The sequence below is a fragment of the Magallana gigas genome, chromosome 6 (assembly GCF_963853765.1).
Source record: "Magallana gigas chromosome 6, xbMagGiga1.1, whole genome shotgun sequence".
Lineage (NCBI taxonomy): Eukaryota > Metazoa > Mollusca > Bivalvia > Ostreida > Ostreidae > Magallana > Magallana gigas.
The window spans coordinates 47,656,940-47,676,387 of record NC_088858.1 but is presented as its reverse complement, the minus strand read 5'-3'; the positions used below and the strand labels follow the sequence as shown (position 1 = coordinate 47,676,387).

General features: G+C 33.5%; 2 non-coding genes across 2 annotated transcripts; one reads left to right on the top strand and one right to left on the bottom strand.

Moving 5' to 3' along the window:
• Window positions 1-2,398: 2,398 nt before the first annotated feature.
• On the top strand, window positions 2,399-15,284 carry LOC105338414 (uncharacterized). Its single transcript, XR_010714670.1, has 4 exons — window positions 2,399-2,916; window positions 14,645-14,728; window positions 14,858-15,014; window positions 15,107-15,284. It is a non-coding gene; the product is annotated as an uncharacterized protein (transcript).
• On the bottom strand, window positions 4,294-8,749 carry LOC105338415 (uncharacterized). Its single transcript, XR_010714671.1, has 3 exons — window positions 8,573-8,749; window positions 6,868-6,938; window positions 4,294-4,360 (listed from the first exon to the last, which is right to left on the bottom strand). It is a non-coding gene; the product is annotated as an uncharacterized protein (transcript).
• Window positions 15,285-19,448: the final 4,164 nt, after the last annotated feature.

The following is a 19,448-nucleotide window of genomic DNA, read 5'->3' as shown; positions in this document are numbered from 1 at the left end:
AAAATCATCACCATTCAAACTATTTTCAAATCACAATAAAATTTGCGATGCCAGTAAATTTTCATAGTATTAGAATTAAAATTAAAGAAAACCCTCGCTGCTTCCCAACCTGCTGAGGCCCTCCAAAGTTTGTTATCAGGGATGTATATATTTCTTATTCTTTATTAAATTTTTAAATTTGCTTTGAAAAAATCTAAAATAAATTGAAGGTATTATATTTTTTGAAGCTAGCTTTGTTAAATAAGAATAACTCTTTCTTCCATTTCCCAAAATAAAATGCACGTGGAGTTGGGGTGTGTGACCTTGAACCAATATAGACCGCAAGTCTCTCCTAATATTGAAAAAAAATTACAAATACATTTTTTGTCCATTTCTCTGAGACAGAACTGATTTTCAATATTTGCCCATAAGAAATGTCCTTTTCTGAAAGTAGGAACCATTGACGTGGTCCCATGTCTACGACGTCAAGTTTTCAGCTCATCTGAGCTGAAAGCTCAATGAGCTTTTCCTATCACATTTTGTCTGTCGTCTGTCTGTCCGTAAACTTTTCACATTTTCAACATCTTCTCAAGAACTACTGGGTCAATTTTAACCAAACTTGGCACAAAACACCCTTAGGCAAAGGAGATCCAAAGTTGTGAAAATTAAGGACCACAACTTTTTTCAAGGGGAATTAAAAGGAATTATTGAAAAATCTTCTCAAGAACCATTTGGCCAGGAAAGCTGAAACTTGTGTAAAAAGCATCTTCAGGTAGTGAAAATACAAAGTTGTTAAAATCATGACCCCCAGGTGTAAGTTGGGGCCACAATGAGGGATCAAGATATATATATATATATATATATATATATATATATATATATATATATATATATATATATATATATATATATATATATATATATATATATTGTATTTATACACACTGATAATATCAATAATACTGGGTTTTTTTTTTGATAAAATACTTCTACGAAGATTATCAAAGTTGCTGACTGACGTGGATACTGAATTTTACATTCTGTGCATTTCTCTAGCTTTTACAGGCCTAACACATTAGGCTTGTAAAAAAGTGGGCATTTACTAGCAATTACAAGGCATCGAACAGTTTGCTCATTTTTACACACTTAAAATTGTTGTTCATCATGGTTGTTGTCAATATGGATATATACAACATGATGGCATCATGACTGGTCTGTTCCATGGCACTGCTCCTAGTGTGTGAAACTGTAGGTTAACTATATCCACTAGCTGTTATTTTTTCCAACAGACGCAACATAAAACACTTATTTTCCTGGGTTTTTTCTTCAAATTTTACTTTATTTACAATACTTCTTTAATGCATTTCCAATTCTGTAACGCCATTTGTCAAGTCATAAACAATATACAGATCTCGCAATTCTTTGTTTATTTTAGGAAGAGGTTGATTGATATACCAAAGTTCCTTTTTGTAGAGTGTTAAATAAACCATAGATAAGAACAATACAAAATGTTTACAGACGACACAAAGCTTACCGGTACTTGAGTTTTCAGCTCAAATGAGACAAGAATGCTTTAAATTATCACTACATGTCAAACAAAAAACCTACTTGCAAAATGGGCTAATCTAGTTATAACACGTGTAGTTTTTTGTGCCTGTATATTCTAATCATATGAAATGATACAATTTTTCAAGTGGCTAAATGTTCATCCCTTTTTCTGATAATGGATTGATTTTTAAGAATATCAAAGTAGCTAGTGTAGATGGTAGGTCTTATTCCCCAGGGATTCATTCCGTACACGCCTAAGTAAGTGAACACATCTGGTTTGTAATGAAGAGAACATTTAATTCCAAGGCTTCGAATGGTTCGTTCACTTTCATACACTTCCTCTTCATCAAGAAAATTGTCATTATAGATGCACACAACATGACTTGTATTCTCTTCTAAAGCACTCATTTTAGCATGGGTAGCTAGAGTTTTTCCACTCGCTACACCTTTAGCAATCAAAGACCAAAAGTGGTCTCCCTTTCCACCAGGAGAAACCCAGAACATCCATTTTCCAGGTAGTACTCGGAAATTTTTAGCCAGTTCAAAAATTCTTTCTTTACAAACTTCTCTCTTTGATGCTAGTAAGTCATCCCATGCATCTTCTAATCCTTCGATATCTCCCTCAATGTTTTTTGGAATCCTCTGGTTAATAATATGAATCCACCCAAAACCTTGATTCCTAAATATAATCAGAAAACTGATAGGCAATTTATATCCATAAGTATTCATGTTTATTATATTTCAACAACTAATCATTTCTAAATTAAGAAACTTCTAAACTGCATTGCTCAGTAAACAGCAATGTTTAATTTTATCTTTTTTTATAAATAAAATAAATGGTTTGAAAAAAGAAGAAATAATATTATACAAATATTGACTGGGGTTGAGGGCAACATTGATTATATTAGCCCCCGAGGGACGAAATATTGCCCGACGCGAAGCGGAGGGCAATATTTTCGTCCCAAGGGGGCTAATATAATCAATGTTGCCCGAAAACACAGTCAACATTTGTTTTGTTATATGAAGAAACAAACCAAAATTTAAGAAAGTAATTGAAAACTGATCGCCGTAATTTTCTCAGCTCAACAAAGAATTCACGAATTCAATTTTGTCGAAGTTCATTTCCAAAATATCCTCTGCATCAAACGGTCACTGGTGATATTCCGCCGACCGTAAGAATTAACATACAGATGTTCTACCTGATTTTACTTCACAGTAATTCGCAAATCCTTATATCCGTTATGATAGCAAACCGTCGCATTGCGCGTCCGTTATTTACTTGCCTTGACTGACTCTCTATTATGACGTCACCTTGTTTTGGAGTCGCAAAGAATTATTTACGTCATCGTTTACGAATCCACAAATCAGAGGCGAATATTTGAAATAGAGGTAATGTTCTCTAAATATTATTCCTAGCCGGTCAATATCAAAAAAATATTGACCGGTCAATATTTTTTGGACGAGCTAATATTACAATTATTGACTATTCGTCTATATAGAGTTATGTAGTGAGAATATACTACTGAATATAACAAATATATATATATATATATAAACATGGAGAGAGAGAGAGAGAGAGAGAGAGAGAGAGAGAGAGAGAGAGAGTTCACTTTCAAACCTAAACAACAATAAAAGTTGTGTTTAATGTGGCTAAAAAGCCTTCTTTGGCCACAAAATGCTCTAATTTAGATATCATGATCATTTAAATTTTGATATTTATAACCTAAAATACTAGTATAACTAGAAATTATTAATGATATCTATAGACACCTCATAAAAATACATTAGTAAGACTTTGATGGGACCTTAAAACTGAACTTAGTCTTAATCTATTTTACAACGATTGATAAACAAGTTCTACAACTTATAATAATATCTCTCGTTGGCATGGATGTTACCGCGAGCGGGTCATTGGTGTGGGAAGAAGCCGGAGTATCCGGAAAGAACCCAAGTGTCTAAGCGGGCGACCGCCATACTTTATAACATACAATCACTTCCGATCACGGGGATCGAACTCGGGTCGCAGCGGTGAAAAGCAAATGCATTGTCCACTACGCTACTTGGATATCATTCATGGTCCAAACTAGCATCAGCCCTTTAGCTCTCGGTCGGACACAATCGGATGGACGACGCAGGAGCTACAGTTCCTTACGTGTTAAAAAGTTGAAATTTGTAAGGCGCACAAAAACCTGCACTTGCCCTCTAAGAGGGAATTAGAGCCTTTGATTTTGCATTAATTTGTGATCCAAATGACTCATCCTTTGTAGGTTTTTGGCTAAAATAGCCCATTCTAAAGTATGTTAATCACAAATTTAAAAAGTTGGAGATAATATACCAGTAGAGAACACGTTTATATATACTCACACGAAGGTTACTGTAACGTATTACATTTGACTGTGTATTCTAATTAGCGTTTTTGGCGGAGTGCAGCTTCCGCTAAATCAGGTACATCGCTAAATGTTATGCACACATGTAAATGAAGGAACATTCCGGAATACGCTAAATCAAATCCACACCAATGTGTTCAAAAACTACTTTCCGCCAAATATAATACGTTTACCGTATATTTACCTGCATATGGTGGAAGGTTTATGATTCTCCAGCCAATCCTCTATTGGTTCCTTATTAATTCCCGCCCGATAGATCACTGGGATAGCAAAATCAGATTCCTGGGCTTGATCGACAATTTGTAAGTACTTAGGGTGTACTAACACAGTACCCTTCATTGTACTGAGTGGGGTGGTGGTGGACACGTCCATGTCTTCTTCCATAGTATACAGCTGTACGGTTATCTTTATTCACACGCATATACTATATACATTTATACTGCAGTCTGGAAAATGAAAAGTATTGTTAATATTCACTTTTAAATGTGTTTATAAAGACTTTAATTTAATTAAGGTGTCTCGGGGGAGAATGTTTCAAACATAGGATTTCCTTTAATTTTTTACAGTGAAATGTCAACTTATTAGTAAACTATGTGCAAAATATAAAGTAAATTGACCGGATAGTTTATCTGTTTGTCGCGCTCAAGTTTTGGTCATATGTCCGATTCATCACCGACATTTTATATAGGATTATACAGGAAAATGAGGGTTTTCATTTTCAATTTCATATTAAAAATATTACAAACATACGATTTTCTTTAAATTTTCAGCGATGGAAGGTTAACGTATAAGTAAACTTTTTGCCAAATTAAAAACGAAATTGACCGGATGGTTTTTAGGCTATCCGTCCTCATAGTTTGATCCTATAAACGTGCCGTGCCAGCCATTTTACATTATAGAATTGTTTAAAACAAAGGGATGTTTACGAATCAAATTGAATTTTATTTGTATTAGAAGAAAAAATACATTTCCACTCACACAGAACGTAGAAAGGTCGCGTATATGTTTTTATTTTGCAAATTATAGTTTTGATTTTAATTATTGACGCTGTAATAGAAAATGCACGACGTTAATTTTTGTCAATTGTCACGTCAGAGTCTCAACTGACGTCATCCGTAGACGTTGACTCCGACGACAATAACGTCGATTTTGAAGAAGCGGCGAAAAAATTAAGATACTTCTACCTGAAAATAATAATATGAAACTTTTGGCCATAAACTATTATTAAGGAAAGAAAACTCCAAATAACTCTAGCTTTAAATTTAGATAAGTTTTGTTTTCTTTTTCTTTATTTTTACAGTAGACTTTCTTTTAAAGGAAATTATAATATAATTGCATAAAAATGGTCATGACAATCTAGTCATTTTTAAGTCCTATTTTCATCCATTCGTACTTTAAAAATATTGCGTACGACTTTTACGTGGACGGTGAGAGTTGAACTGACTATGAACCATGAACTGATAAAAAAAAAAGGTGAATAGAAGAGGGAAAAAATTGTTCGCACAAACCTTGTCAACACATCGCTGTATTACCCACACAAATCTTAAATCCAACATGAATCCGGGATTCACCGTACATAAATAAATAGCGCAGATGACTGAATCATTTAAAGTAGTGTCTTAATATAGCTCATGAACACAGGGTTCTTCTACGTACCTTGCACTGTACTATAACTTAACAGCTAGGTCGGAAGAGATAAATTTTGGGTTGAGAAAATATTATACGAATATGTCACGACGATGTTTAAATAAAAATATTACATTTTTAAATGTCATTGTCTGTGATAAAAAGTCAAAAGTCAGATTTCGTTTTTCATTATCAAATTAGGAGTGTGCAATTAAAACTTTTGGCCACTCTATATCTAAGGGGCTGGTTGGAGTACCAAAGTTACTAGCCCAAGGTTCAAAGTTACCAGCCAGCTGCAGACTGTTGTCGGACCTGTTAACATTTCATTTTCTAAAAAACCTAAATATTATGTACATTAAGATTTCCCCACAAATGATACAGGTATGTAATAACTAGATACGATCTCGTTACGAGTAACGAGTAGGTCTTCCGTTCAATTTTTAAACGATACGATTGAAATATCAATGAAATTTCAGAATTCTCTATCAACCACTCCCTTTAAGATAGTGTATACGATTGTCAATATCCTTTAAAATTCTTAACAAAGTGTTTTGCTTTTTCACATACAGCACATTGAAGATTTAAGTTTTGAGTCCCCTAAAATCCTTAATTACGTCATCAATAGGCGTGGCAATGAGTTTTACAAACTGATATTGTTACGATCAACAACTTTGTTTCTATAATGCATTACAAAATCTTGATCGTTTTTAAGGTATGTGTAATAGACTTTACAAGTGTGTTGGCCCCTAATTAAGAAGCCAGCCCCCTTTTTTAGTTCATTTGAAAGGTCTCACAAATACTTACATTTTTGTTCTTACACCCATCAGATCTAAAATTGTTGATCATTTTTTAGATACAAATGATTGAATATTTTAGGGGTCAGTCCTCTAGATCCTTAATGGGTACAAACATTGGTGTTTTGATTACTGGAATCGATTTGAATCATCAATGCACACATTTTCTTTTCTACAATGCTTTACAAATTATGTCTCTTTCTCTAGATATATTGTGTCAAAGTACTAGTTTAAGTACTTTGACCCCTAAAAATTCCTTATTACGTAATAAATGGGCGTGGTAATGATTTTTTCTATAAGATATTGTTAGGATCAACAACTTTGCTTCTAATGCATAACAAAATCTTTATCATGTTCAGGTTATTCGTAATAGAGTTTATGAGTGTCTTGGCCCCTAAATAAAGGAACCAGTCACTTTTTCTTGATCTTATTGGAAAGAACTTTTGATTCTCTACCACTTTTGTTATATATGTCGTAACAAAATATCAACTGATAAAAAGGTACAGATCAAAACGTATGAAATTTTTGAATACCTGATTTATGTATCCCAACCTGAGAGAAATTCAAAGCAACCCGCCCATCCCCTTAAGGTGGTAAGGAACACCTGTCGATATTAATGTGCATTAAAGTATATAATAATTGAAATACTTTCACTGCTTTAGAATTTTCTTTCACAGTATTCAACAAAAAAATACGTTTTAGAAAATTTTAGAAAGATAAATTTTAAAAATTTATCGCTCTCAACGGGAATCGAACTTATGACCTACAGGCACTAACCCACTGCGCTACGGTGTAACATATCAATAAAGGGAAAGAAAGTATTTAAAAAATGATACTTGATTTTATTGTTTATTTCGATAAATAATACCACACAACGTGAAGGTGTCACATACCACATTACTCGTAAGTAATGAATTTTCCAATTACCAAATTAAATCTATTCATTTAACAAATTTTTCAAAAGAGCGGTCTCCACGCAATTCGCCTCAGTTTAAATCAGCCAGGACCGGAAGTGCATGCTTCCAGATTCACTTTTTTGCGTGCTGCGTCATCAAAAAGTGGTGTATAGAGCCACCTTAAATATAACATATGAAAAAACCGATATATAGACCAATCCACACTTTACAAAAGTTATGTCCCTTGGGGAAAAACCCATATATTCCTCACAGTAGCCTTTGTAGTTTGGTGGGTTGTAACTTCGTCATTTGACATTAGAAATCCGTTTCCGCTGTGAGTTTTGATTGCCCCAAGTTGGGGTAACCCACACATGGAAGGAATAAATTAAATTTCTTCACAGGACGCCCAAATATTTGGTATCATAAAGAAGGGATTTTTTTTTCCCCCTTTTGACCTTTGGGTTGACCCCGCAAAGGGGAACAACTTTTGCAAAGTGTGGATTGGAGTCCTATTGATTAAAACTATGATAAAACCGATATATTGATTAAAAACTAAAAAGCTATAATATCAATAAAGAGTTTATATAAAGTTAAGATTATATAACAATAATATTGATAAAATGTAATCTAAAGAGCTATATGAAATTTATATTACTGCTAAAATATAAACTAAATACTAAACTATGATAAAGTGTAGTGGTTTGGTTTATGTGTATTTATATATGTAGAAACAAAACAAAAATATAAAGACCAAGGGAGGGTCGCCAAAGATGAATTTCAAAATTGTGCTACTAGGCCTATAAGTATAATTAATAAAGAAGGAATTTTGAGGTCGTCGTCAGGTGCTACACCCCAGACCCTATACCATGTTTCTGTAGCTATAATACCAGCCGTAGCACGACATGGCTCCTTGATCTTTAATTGTGATTAGGTATTTTGTATTATGATAATAAACTGAAGATGTAAAATGCATAAATAAGGATGCTATATCACTATGTTAATTGATGTACCTGTGTATTACACATAACACAATAATAACATTATAATAAAATAGTGGCATAAGTAGGATACCGTAATGTAAAAAGTAAAGCCGAAATATTAAAAATGATGCTATATTAATAAGTTACTATGCATAAATACATAATACATTAATAATAAGTTAATTGGTACACCTGTGTATTATGTATTAATACATAATACAATAATAGTATAACAATATTGTATTGACATGAGTAGGATACCGTACTGCAGTACTTAGTGTTAAAGTTAAAGCCGTATTAAATGGTTGATTTTATAAATGAAATAGCGTAATATGTTTATTTTAAAATTTCAAAAAACTTACCACAGGAAATGAGGTAAAAAAATTTCCAAAGTAAATAACCAAGGGAAAATGTAGAAATAAAATGGCGTAACTAATGGAATTCTACTTCATCACTGTCAAGGTCATTCCGGAACCACATGAGATAGCGTTAGCTATGGCACGCCAAATTCACAAAAATGAGCTAAACATAGTTTCACAGTCGATAAACAAGGTATATATATATATATATATATATATATGTCATGTTGAATTTTCAGAGTATGTAAAGAAAATAGTATCTAATGCTGAAAACCAGATTCTACACTTTGAGGGTGGTAGAATAAAGCATTTTTTGGATCAATGGATAAAGCTTACATCCGATCCAGAAATTCTTAAAATAGTTACTGGTATTGAACTTGAATTTATGGATGAACCTGTACAAAATAATATTTGAAGTTTTATTGGAACTCAAAACTGTACAAATACAGAGCGTGCCCTATGGGTCTATGTATGAGTCCTAGATAATTTACAAAATTGCTTAAACCAGTTTTTGCAGGGCTTAGAAAATCTGGCCACCAGTCGGTCATTTATATAGACGATATTTACTTACAAGGGGACACTATTGAATAACCCTGAAAAATCGGTATTTATTGCCAGTCAAGAAATTGAATACTTGGGGTTTATTTTGAATTCTTGAGAAATGACAGTGTCTATCACAAATCAAAAAGCAGAGAAAATGATAGGCCTTTGCAAAGATTTTCTTAAATGTAAGACAAATACGATCAGGGATCTGAGTGCCATCATAGGTAATTTAGTAGCAAGCTCCCAGCTGTAACACATGGCAAGCTTTTCTATAGAAAATTAGAGAATGAGAAAATAAAGGCCTTGAAAGAGGCAAAAGGTCAATTTGATGCTGGGGTTCATTTATCTGATTTGGCCATATAGGATTTACATTGGTGGTTACGAAATATTTTAGGTTCCAAAGCTCCGATTACAAGAGGTCAAGCTGATCTGATAATTGAAACAGATGCTAGTTTGAGGGGTTGGGGTTGCAATTGCCGATCACTCAATATATCAGCAGGTGGACCTTGGAAACAAAATGAAGCAAATTATCATATTAATGTTTTGGAACTTCAAGCTTTGTATTTAGCATTACAAACATTGTGTAAAGATAAGCGCAATATTTCTATACATTTATTAATTGATAATACAACAGCTGTAGCATATGTTACGGAACAAGGTGGAAGTCGTTCCTTAGATTGCAATAAAATGGCTAGGAAAATCTGGATGTGGGCATATGACAGAAATATATGGCTTTCTTCTGCTCAAATGTTGGTTGGGCAAATGCTCAGATATTTGCAACATTTTATAATAAAACGTGTATGAAAAATGAATCAACATTCAATGATAAGGTTCTTCAAAGAAAATGAATGTAAATAATTAGTCATGTAAATCAATGATGATAGTTTGATTTGTGGAGAATACAGTTTTACATGTTTTATTAGTAAATTACAGTCAACATTATATGTTGTCTCATGTTATATTTAATAGCCTCAGAGCTTTCAATTCTCATGTGGTTCCGGAATGACCTTGACAGTGATGAAGTAGAATTAAGAAATTAAACGAAACTTACCTGGAAGTTGAAGTTTGATTGGGATTCTACTTCATCAATGGAAAAAATGGAGTAATCACATGCCCTTCCCTTCGTTAGTTTATATTGCCCTCCCTTATAAACAAATTTTCATTAATTTCTTCGGCTATTAAATGGGATTTAAACACTGAGGTCTGATAAGCTAGCGCTATCTCATGTGATTCCTCCATTTGTTCCAGTGATGAAGTAGAATCCCAACTTCAACTTCCAGGTAAGTTTCGTTTAATTTCTTAATTATACGCGCACGCGACTTCAATGAGTCATGTGACCCGCTGAACTAGTGGGGTTTGAGCTGAAAGCAGGATTTAAAGATATGGTTGCTATAATATAATTAATAACTGTAAAAACATATACAGACTTTAAAAAGATTTTGGAGGAATTAATAGTAAACTATTATACAAGTATGGTGGACTGGAAAAAAACCCACATGGATTTAGTTTATAATTTATTAACGTTGAGAACAGTGGTTTAAACAATTGAAAAAATTGGTAATAATCAATAATGAGTTATGATAATTATAAACACCATATGAAAAATTTTGATTAAAAAAAAATTATTGAAAAAAAATATATATTAATTTGATTTTTAAAAAATATTAATTTGATTAAAAGAAAAATAATAATGTAGTAATTATTGTTTATGCATATTGTACATTCATGTTACATTATGAATATTATGGGAAATATTCATATAATATGTTTTACGGTGCAACCGTTGGGGCGAGCACAGCATGTGACCAGACAATGAATTATGATAAAACAATAAAAATAAAATTAACAACGTAAATGAATTTGATTGCAAAATATAATAAAACATACCTATGTATTTTTAAGTAAATTTTCATTATTCATAGTTTTTAAGATTTGTTATAATTTATTTATTTATAGGTAGAACAATAGTTTAATATCAGATACAATGTTGTTGAATAATAAAGATTTTAATATGAATGTTCATTGCACTGTATCTCCTCTTTAAAAGTGATTGTAACGTCAGTTTTTTGCAATAGACATTTTTTCTTAAACTTACGTATAAAAATTGTCTCATCGTAGAGCGCTCTCTCTCTCTCTCTCTCTCTCTCTCTCTCTCTCTCTCTCTCTCTCTCTCTCTCTCTCTCTCTCTCTCTCTCTCTCTCACCCATGTTAATAAAAAAAAATTCTCAATTAACACATAGAAAATCGACTTATCATGGATTTAGCCCCTCCACTTTTTCAAAAAAAATAATTTTTGATTTTTTGTTTAATTTACGCTTAAAAATATTTGCTTATCATAGCAAAAGAACATAGTGTTGCCCCCCCCCCCCCCCCCAATTTGCATTTCCATTTATTACATGCATGGGGACCTGCATGTAATAAATGGAAATGCAAATAAAGAAACCATTGAATTGTAAAAAGAGCTGAAGGAATTTTCATGTTTTTTTCTTCTTTTTGCTTTTAATGATTTTTTGGATGAGGCTGCCATCCACCCCCTTTTAAAAAAAGGCGATGCTACGTGTACGTTTCAGGAAGTTACCGTAATTATAGCATAGGCGTCGGAACCGGGGGGGGGGGTTAGCTTTTGTTGCAAAGTTAGATCTAACCATTAGGCACATAGCATCATGGAGGGTTTAGCCCCCCCCCCCCCCCCCCCAAATAAAAATTTCTCGCAGCAAAGATAATAGTTCCTAAATTTACCTTGAAAAGATGGAAATATTCAGAAGTTGGAGTCATAAGTATAATAGCCCACCCCACCCCCACGGAATAAGAATTCAATAATTGGGGGGAAATTTTTTTTGGTTGACAGGTAAAAATTTTGGAACTATAGGTATACTCTCCTAATTAACAAATCAATGTCTTTTATTTCCTTAAGGAAGGAGTCTTCCCGTTGTCAGACATACTTCTTATATTGAGAAATTCATGAAATTTTGACACAGTCAAACAGATCATATAACCAATTGACTCTATCAGTTTAATCATTTTACCATATTGCTTTCGCATCAAGGTCAGAAAAGCTAATATATTGACCATTTAATTAGAGAGAAAATCCTATTTACGTGATTTTTCACACAAATCTACTTATAGAATGAGCGCTTAAAAAGGTAATAAAAATGAACTTTGATAATCAAATCATATTTTAAAACATATTCTGAAACTTAAGTATCTTATCATTAGTTCACTTTGATTGTATAATGCAACATTAACGTTTTGTAAAAAATGCTAAACAGACTCATAGATATACAGCAATTCCGAATTGCAAAAACATGCGATATTTTCTTACATCAAAGTTACGCCAAAATTATAGTCCTTGTTAGATTGTTAGAACTTTACTATTTCTTTGCGAAGTTGTATGATAGCAAATAAGAAAAAAATGTGATTCTTTAATTTCCTTTCCCCTGATTTAATGAACATTTCATCCAATTAACTTTTGACAAGTCGAAAACCAGAAAAGACTCATACTTTAAGTCTAAAAAATAAGAAATTATCATCAGTTTATGTTTTTAACAATTTCAAATGCCGTATTGTCTGCACACGCTATCTGTAGAGACACAGAAGAAACGTATGGAAGCCTGTAATAATCATAGCATTGCATCATCATTGCTTTGCATTACAAAAATAGATTAACGAAAACTACTATGGGATACAACACACGAAAGCGGCAAGCCTACATTTACGGCTGTGGTACATGTGATTGTGTATACACGTGGTTCACTGTACGCACATGTTAAAGGGATTGGAAATGCTGCAATTTGGTCCTCATTTCATAAGTTTTATGAAAAAAGGCTTTTAAATAGCTTATTTATCAAGTAACAGTAAAACACAGATAGTCAATTTTCTTCGACTTTTAATGATATGTACAGCATAAATGAGAAATACTGAAGTGTCTTCACCATGCATATTTCCTCCATAGTGGATAAAGAGTATACTTGTATAAATTATACCCTTAATTTTACATTCATATAACAAAAAATACATATTTTCTCAGTGTATTTTATCATAAGATGGTTGATGCTTATTGATACATAAAAACGTATAAACTATTCATGTCTGAATACCAATTGCTTCAGCATTGTACTTTGCTTGGTATGGGACAGTCAATGCGATTCAACGTCACCCACTATGTAAACAAGATAAGATATACTTTATTTAATAAACACCCGATAAAACAACTGACCAGTGAACATTTGACATGCCCTTGATCCTATACAGTACTCCATGAAATTGATATCCCAACTTTCCGTAGACACCAACAATTAATGTTACAGTAAAAACAATGTCATCTGATTCATCATCAGACAAATCTCTACGAACGTTCGTTCCTTTGTGTTTTGCAACTTTCTTTTTGTTTGCTTCATACGATAATGGCATGCATGCTACTAGTGGATACGTATATGAAACATTCTGGGAACAGAGATTTCCAAATAGATCTGACTCCAACAGTACTGATGAATCGCACTGTACCACTAACAAATCCTCAGAAGCGTACCGGGATGGGCAGCTTGTTCAGAAGCAGGTGGCTAGGTGGAGTGTTTATGTATCCCTTGCTCATGGAGTTCCACTCATTTTGTCAAGTGTTCTGTTTTCTTCTCTCAGTGATACTTTCGGACGGAAACCTTTCCTGTTCATAGGAGCGTTTGGTATATGTATCAAGCAGTTCCTGATAACTTTGGCAATGTTTTCGCGATGGAGCGTCTTCCTTTTTCCCCCGTTTACTTTGATAGAAGGATTATGTGGGAGTTGGGTAACCCACATAGCGATCTCTGTGTGTGTTATTTCTGACTTAACATCGGCTGGAAAGTCAAGGTCTTTTTACATAGCCATTTTCACATTCGTGTCTGGTTTTGGGTCTTCTGTGGGAATTTTCGTTTCCGGTTACGTTGTAACTCTGTTGGGTCATGAATTTTCAATGGCAGTTTCGTTTGGGGTGGCCCTGGCAGCATTTGTTTGTATATGCTTTATTCCGGAGAGCATTTCAAACTCGCAGAAACAACAAAAGAAATTCAGTTGTTGTGGTAATTGTCGTAAAATACTGCAGTTTTATACAAAAGATGATGATGACCATCCTGGTTCTTTCAGGTGGAAGTTTGTCATTGCTGTTATGGCATTTATCTTCATCAAGTTGGCAAAACTTGGGGCTTCTTCCATGGAAGCTTACTATCTGTTGGGTTCCCCATACTGCTTTACCCCAGAGAAAATTGGTACATTTGAGACAGCGAAGAGTGGTTTTTCGGAACTGTTTATACTTGTTGGCATAAAAGCAATGCATCAATGTTTCGAGGACGAAAGCATAGCTCTCCTTAGTAATCTCTCCTCTATTGCCCAATTTCTTTTGTTCGGAATAGGTTCAACGGAACTATATTTAGAAGTAGGTAGGTTACATATGTCGATAATTATAATACAGACTCATGAATTTACAGAAATTTAACCCTTCTTGCATCCCGTTTGAGCTAAGAATTGTCTCTCACCTTTTCTACATGTATCTTTTGACAGCGATCATTGTTGGCAGCCTTGGAATGGCGTCTGTACCAATGATTCAGGGAATCATGTCAAGGATGTGTCCTCCTCAGAAACAAGGTCTTGTCTTTTTTCTTTTAAGAAAAAGAAAAGTTATTCCCCGTCTTTAGAACATTTGTTACGATGACAGTTTTTTGTTTGTTTGTTTGTTTCTTTGTTTGGATAACTAGTCTAGTATTCATTTGGTAGGTGCCATGTTCGGTAGCCTCGCAGTGGTGGAGAATGTATGTAACCTATGCAGTAGTGTTATCGGTGGCGCTATCTACTCGGAAACTGTGACCTTCTACCGAGGGACCGCTTATTTTGTTTTCACCGGATTTTTAGTTTTGGCCTTTATATTTTTATTGCAAGTATTTCTTAAAAGAACTGTCGACGATTCCCATCATGCTGTCGTTTTTATTGAAATGTCAATTAATAAATTTGTGTGTTTATTTGTAGATTTCTGGTAAAAGATTCAAGACAGAATTACAATCGCAGGGAATATACAGTGATAATCAATAACCCGACTGATTGATGAATCGAGATAAAAGAAAGATTGTTTTTATGAGTGTAATACTATGCTTGTTTATTTAAAAAATCTTTAAAATATTAATGTGATCCATTATGATTGTGGATTTTGGTGGATATACTGAGTACATTTTGAAAAATTTAGTACTCTTGAATTTTTTGTTGATTTTAATTTTTTAATATGATATTTACATTTTTTCATAATGATAATATATATATATATATATATATATATATATATATATATATATATATATATATATATATATATATATATATATATATATATATATATATATATATATATATATATATATTACACTTTTCAGGAAACCATATTTTTTTCCTGTGATACATGAAATCGTTTTTTATGCACAACATGTAATTTTACACATTAAACGGTACCTTCGTCTGGTCAGTTCGGCACCATTGGTAACTTACATGTAGCATTTACTTCGATTTAAGTTTCTCTTCTTACATATACATGAAGTTTTAATTTTTTTTAATCAAATTGATTGATCAATATGGGAATGAAAACTACAAATGAATATTGAAGGGATCAATAAATTGACTTTAATTTGTAAATGTTCATTATATTCAGTGCGCAAATATACTTACCAAAAATACATATGCATGTATGCATAGGCCAACGTATTCAGTATTCAATGAACTAGGCTAGAAACTTTTTTAATTTGAAAAAGAAAAATCGAAATTAAATTATAATTAAAAGTAATTTTGACATTATTATGTCTATTTAAAACATGCAGCATGAATCCCACATTTCAACAAGTGATGCAGAATTTTAAAACAACAAGAGGTTAGAAAGGTGAATCAAAAGTACACATACACTGTAATGTAGTAATATGGTCATTATAAGAAAGATGAAGAAGAAATTAGATGACAGCACATTGTTTAAAATCATTCTCCTTCTGGCAAAGAAAATGTACAACTTGCGAGTCTTAATTATCTTCTTCTTTTTTTCCTTTTTTTTTTTTTTTTTTTGAAACTCAACTTTCTACATTAGACTGATTTCAATGGTGTAGTTTGAAGAAAACCCGTGGGTTCAATGGTGTAACGAACATAGAAAATCCATTTTGGTTACTCTCTTCTTGGGTTCAAATGTGACCAGTCAACCACCTTTAAGTAATTGGTTATACTATAGCTAGTGTTTTAAATTAAATTTTGTAATTTATGTAAAAATAACATTGGCGATGAAGATCACTATATTATGATATGTCCGGAATTGAAAGAATATAGAAAAGCTTATTTACCATTAATGTATTTTAGACGACCAAATGCTTTCAAATTTTCTGAATTATTTTCATGTAACAAATTAGCTGTTATTAATAACTTGTGTAAATTTATTAGTATTATTAATAAGAGAGCCAACTCTCCAGGTTGATGTGTACAGTATACACTCTTGCTTTTTGTATAATATTGTATGTATTGTATATTTTCTCTATGTTGTTTTATACAATATGAGAATAAATAAATAAATAAATAAAATAAACGACTCTTCCATGTTTATTATAATACAAGCTGGCATGGTTATCTTTTATAACTTAATTTACATCGGCCATTGAACTTGATTTTTAAACTGATTAATTTACAGCCATTCGAAAAGAAAACAAGAGGCCCAGGGGCCACATCGCTCACCTGAGCAACAATTGCCTTAATTCTGATCAAATTAGCATTACAGTATCAAAATATCTTGACAACTGAGTACAGTAGATCTTGCTAAAAAAAAATTGAAAATCTGCCAATTTTTATCCACCTCTTATTTTTTGGTAAATACCAACCCCTTTTGTTGTTGTACCTGTAAAAAGATTTTTCTCTATTCCTATAACCCCCCCCCCCCTCCCCATTTCGTGGCCCCACAATTCTCTAGGGAATCATGGTTTCATCAAACTTAAATCTACCTTTAATCTCATAACCTGTGCTTTCACACTAAGTACTGAGTTTTGGACCGAAAACTTTCCCAGAATATTTTTAAAGATTGTAAAACTTGATCCCCCAATTGTGGCCTCACCCTACCCCCGGGGACCATGATTTGGCCAAACTTGAATCAACACTTCCTGAGGATGCTTCCATTTTAATTTGAGTTTTTCTGGCCTAATAGTTTTTGAGAAGAAAATTTTTAAAGATTTTCTCTATATATTCCTATGTTAAAATTGATCCCCCCATTGTGGCCCCACCCTACCCCCGTGGACCATGATTTGAACAAACTTGAATCTACACTTCCTGAGGATGCTTCCATTTTAATTTGAGCTTTACTGGCCAAATAGTTTTTGAGAAGAAATTTTTTAAAGATTTTCTCTATATATTCCTATGTAAAACTTGATCCCCCAATTGTGGCCCCACCCTACCCCTGGAGACCATGATTTGAACAAACTTGAATCTACACTACATGAGGATGCTTCCACTCTAATTTGATTTTTTCTGGCCTGATAGTTTTTGAAAAGAAGATTTTTAGAGATTTTCTCAATATATTCCTATGTAAAACTTGATCCCCCAATTGTGGCCCCACCCTATCCCCGGGGACCATGATTTGAACAAACTTGAATCTACCTTACCTGATGATGCCTCCACTCAAAGTTGAGCTTTCCTGGCCTAATAGTTTTTGAGAAGAAAATTTTTGAAGATTTTCTCAATATATTCCTATGTAAAACTTGATCCCCCAATTGTGGCCCCACCCTACCCCCGTGGACCATGATTTGAACAAACTTGAATCAATACTTCCTGAGGATGCTTCCATTTTAATTTTAGCTTTTCTGGCCTAATAGTTTTTAAAAGAAATTTTTTAAAAGATTTTCTCAATATATTCCTATGTAAAACTTGATCCCCCAATTGTGGCCCCACCCTACCCCCGTGGACCATGATTTGAACAAACTTGAATCAACACTTCCTGAGGATGCTTCCATTTTAATTTTAGCTTTTCTGGCCAAATAGTTTTTAAAAGAAATTTTTTAAAAGTTTTTCTCTATATATTCCTATGTAAAACTTGATCCCCCAATTGTGGCCCCACCCTACCCCCGTGGACCATGATTTGAACAAACTTGAATCTACACTACATGAGGATGCTTCCACTCTAATTTGATTTTTTCTGGCCTGATAGTTTTTGAAAAGAAGATTTTTAGAGATTTTCTCTATATATTCCTATGTAAAACTTGATCCCCCAATTGTGGCCCCACCCTACCCCCGGGGACCATGATTTGAACAAACTTGAATCTACCTTACCTGATGATGCCTCCACTCAAAGTTGAGCTTTCCTGGCCTAATAGTTTTTGAGAAGAAAATTTTTGAAGATTTTCTCAATATATTCCTATGTAAAACTTGATCCCCCAATTGTGGCCGCACCCTACCCCCGGGGACCATGATTTGAACAAACTTGAATCTACACTTCCTGAGGATGCTTCCATTTTAATTTGAGCTTTACCGGCCTAATAGTTTTTGAGAAGAAAATTTTAAAGATTTTCTCTATATATTCCTATGTAAAACTTGATCCCCCAATTGTGGCCCCACCTTACCCCCGGGGACCATGATTTGAACAAACTTGAACCTACACTTCCTGAGGATGCTTCCATATTAATTTGAGCTTTACTGCCCAAATAGTTTTTGAGAAGAAGATTTTTTAAGATCTTCTCTATATATTCCTATGTAAAACTTGATCCCCCAATTGTGGCCCCACCCTACCCCCGGGGACCATAATTTGATCAAACTTGAATCTACACTTCCTGAGGATGCTTCCATTTTAATTTGAGCTTTACTGGCCAAATAGTTTTTGAGAAGAAGATTTTTAAAGATTTTCTCAATATATTCCTATGTAAAACTTGATCCCCCAATTGTGGCCCCACCCTACCCCCGGGGACCATGATTTGATCAAACTTGAATCTACACTTACTGAGGATGCTTCCATTTTAATTTGAGCTTTACTGGCCAAATAGTTTTTGAGAAGAAGATTTTTAGAGATTTTCTCTATATATTCCTATGTAAAACTTGATCCCCCAATTTTGGCCCCCCCTTCCCCCGTGGACCATGATTTGAACAAACTTGAATCTACACTACCTGATGATGCCTCCACTCAAAGTTGAGCTTTCCTGGCCAAATAGTTTTTGAGAAGAAAATTTTTAAAGATTTTCTCTATATATTCCTATGTAAAACTTGATCCCCCAATTGTGGCCGCACCCTACCCCCGGGGACCATGATTCGAACAAACTTGAATCTACACTACCTGATGATGCCTCTACACAAGTTTAAGCTTTACCGGCCTAAT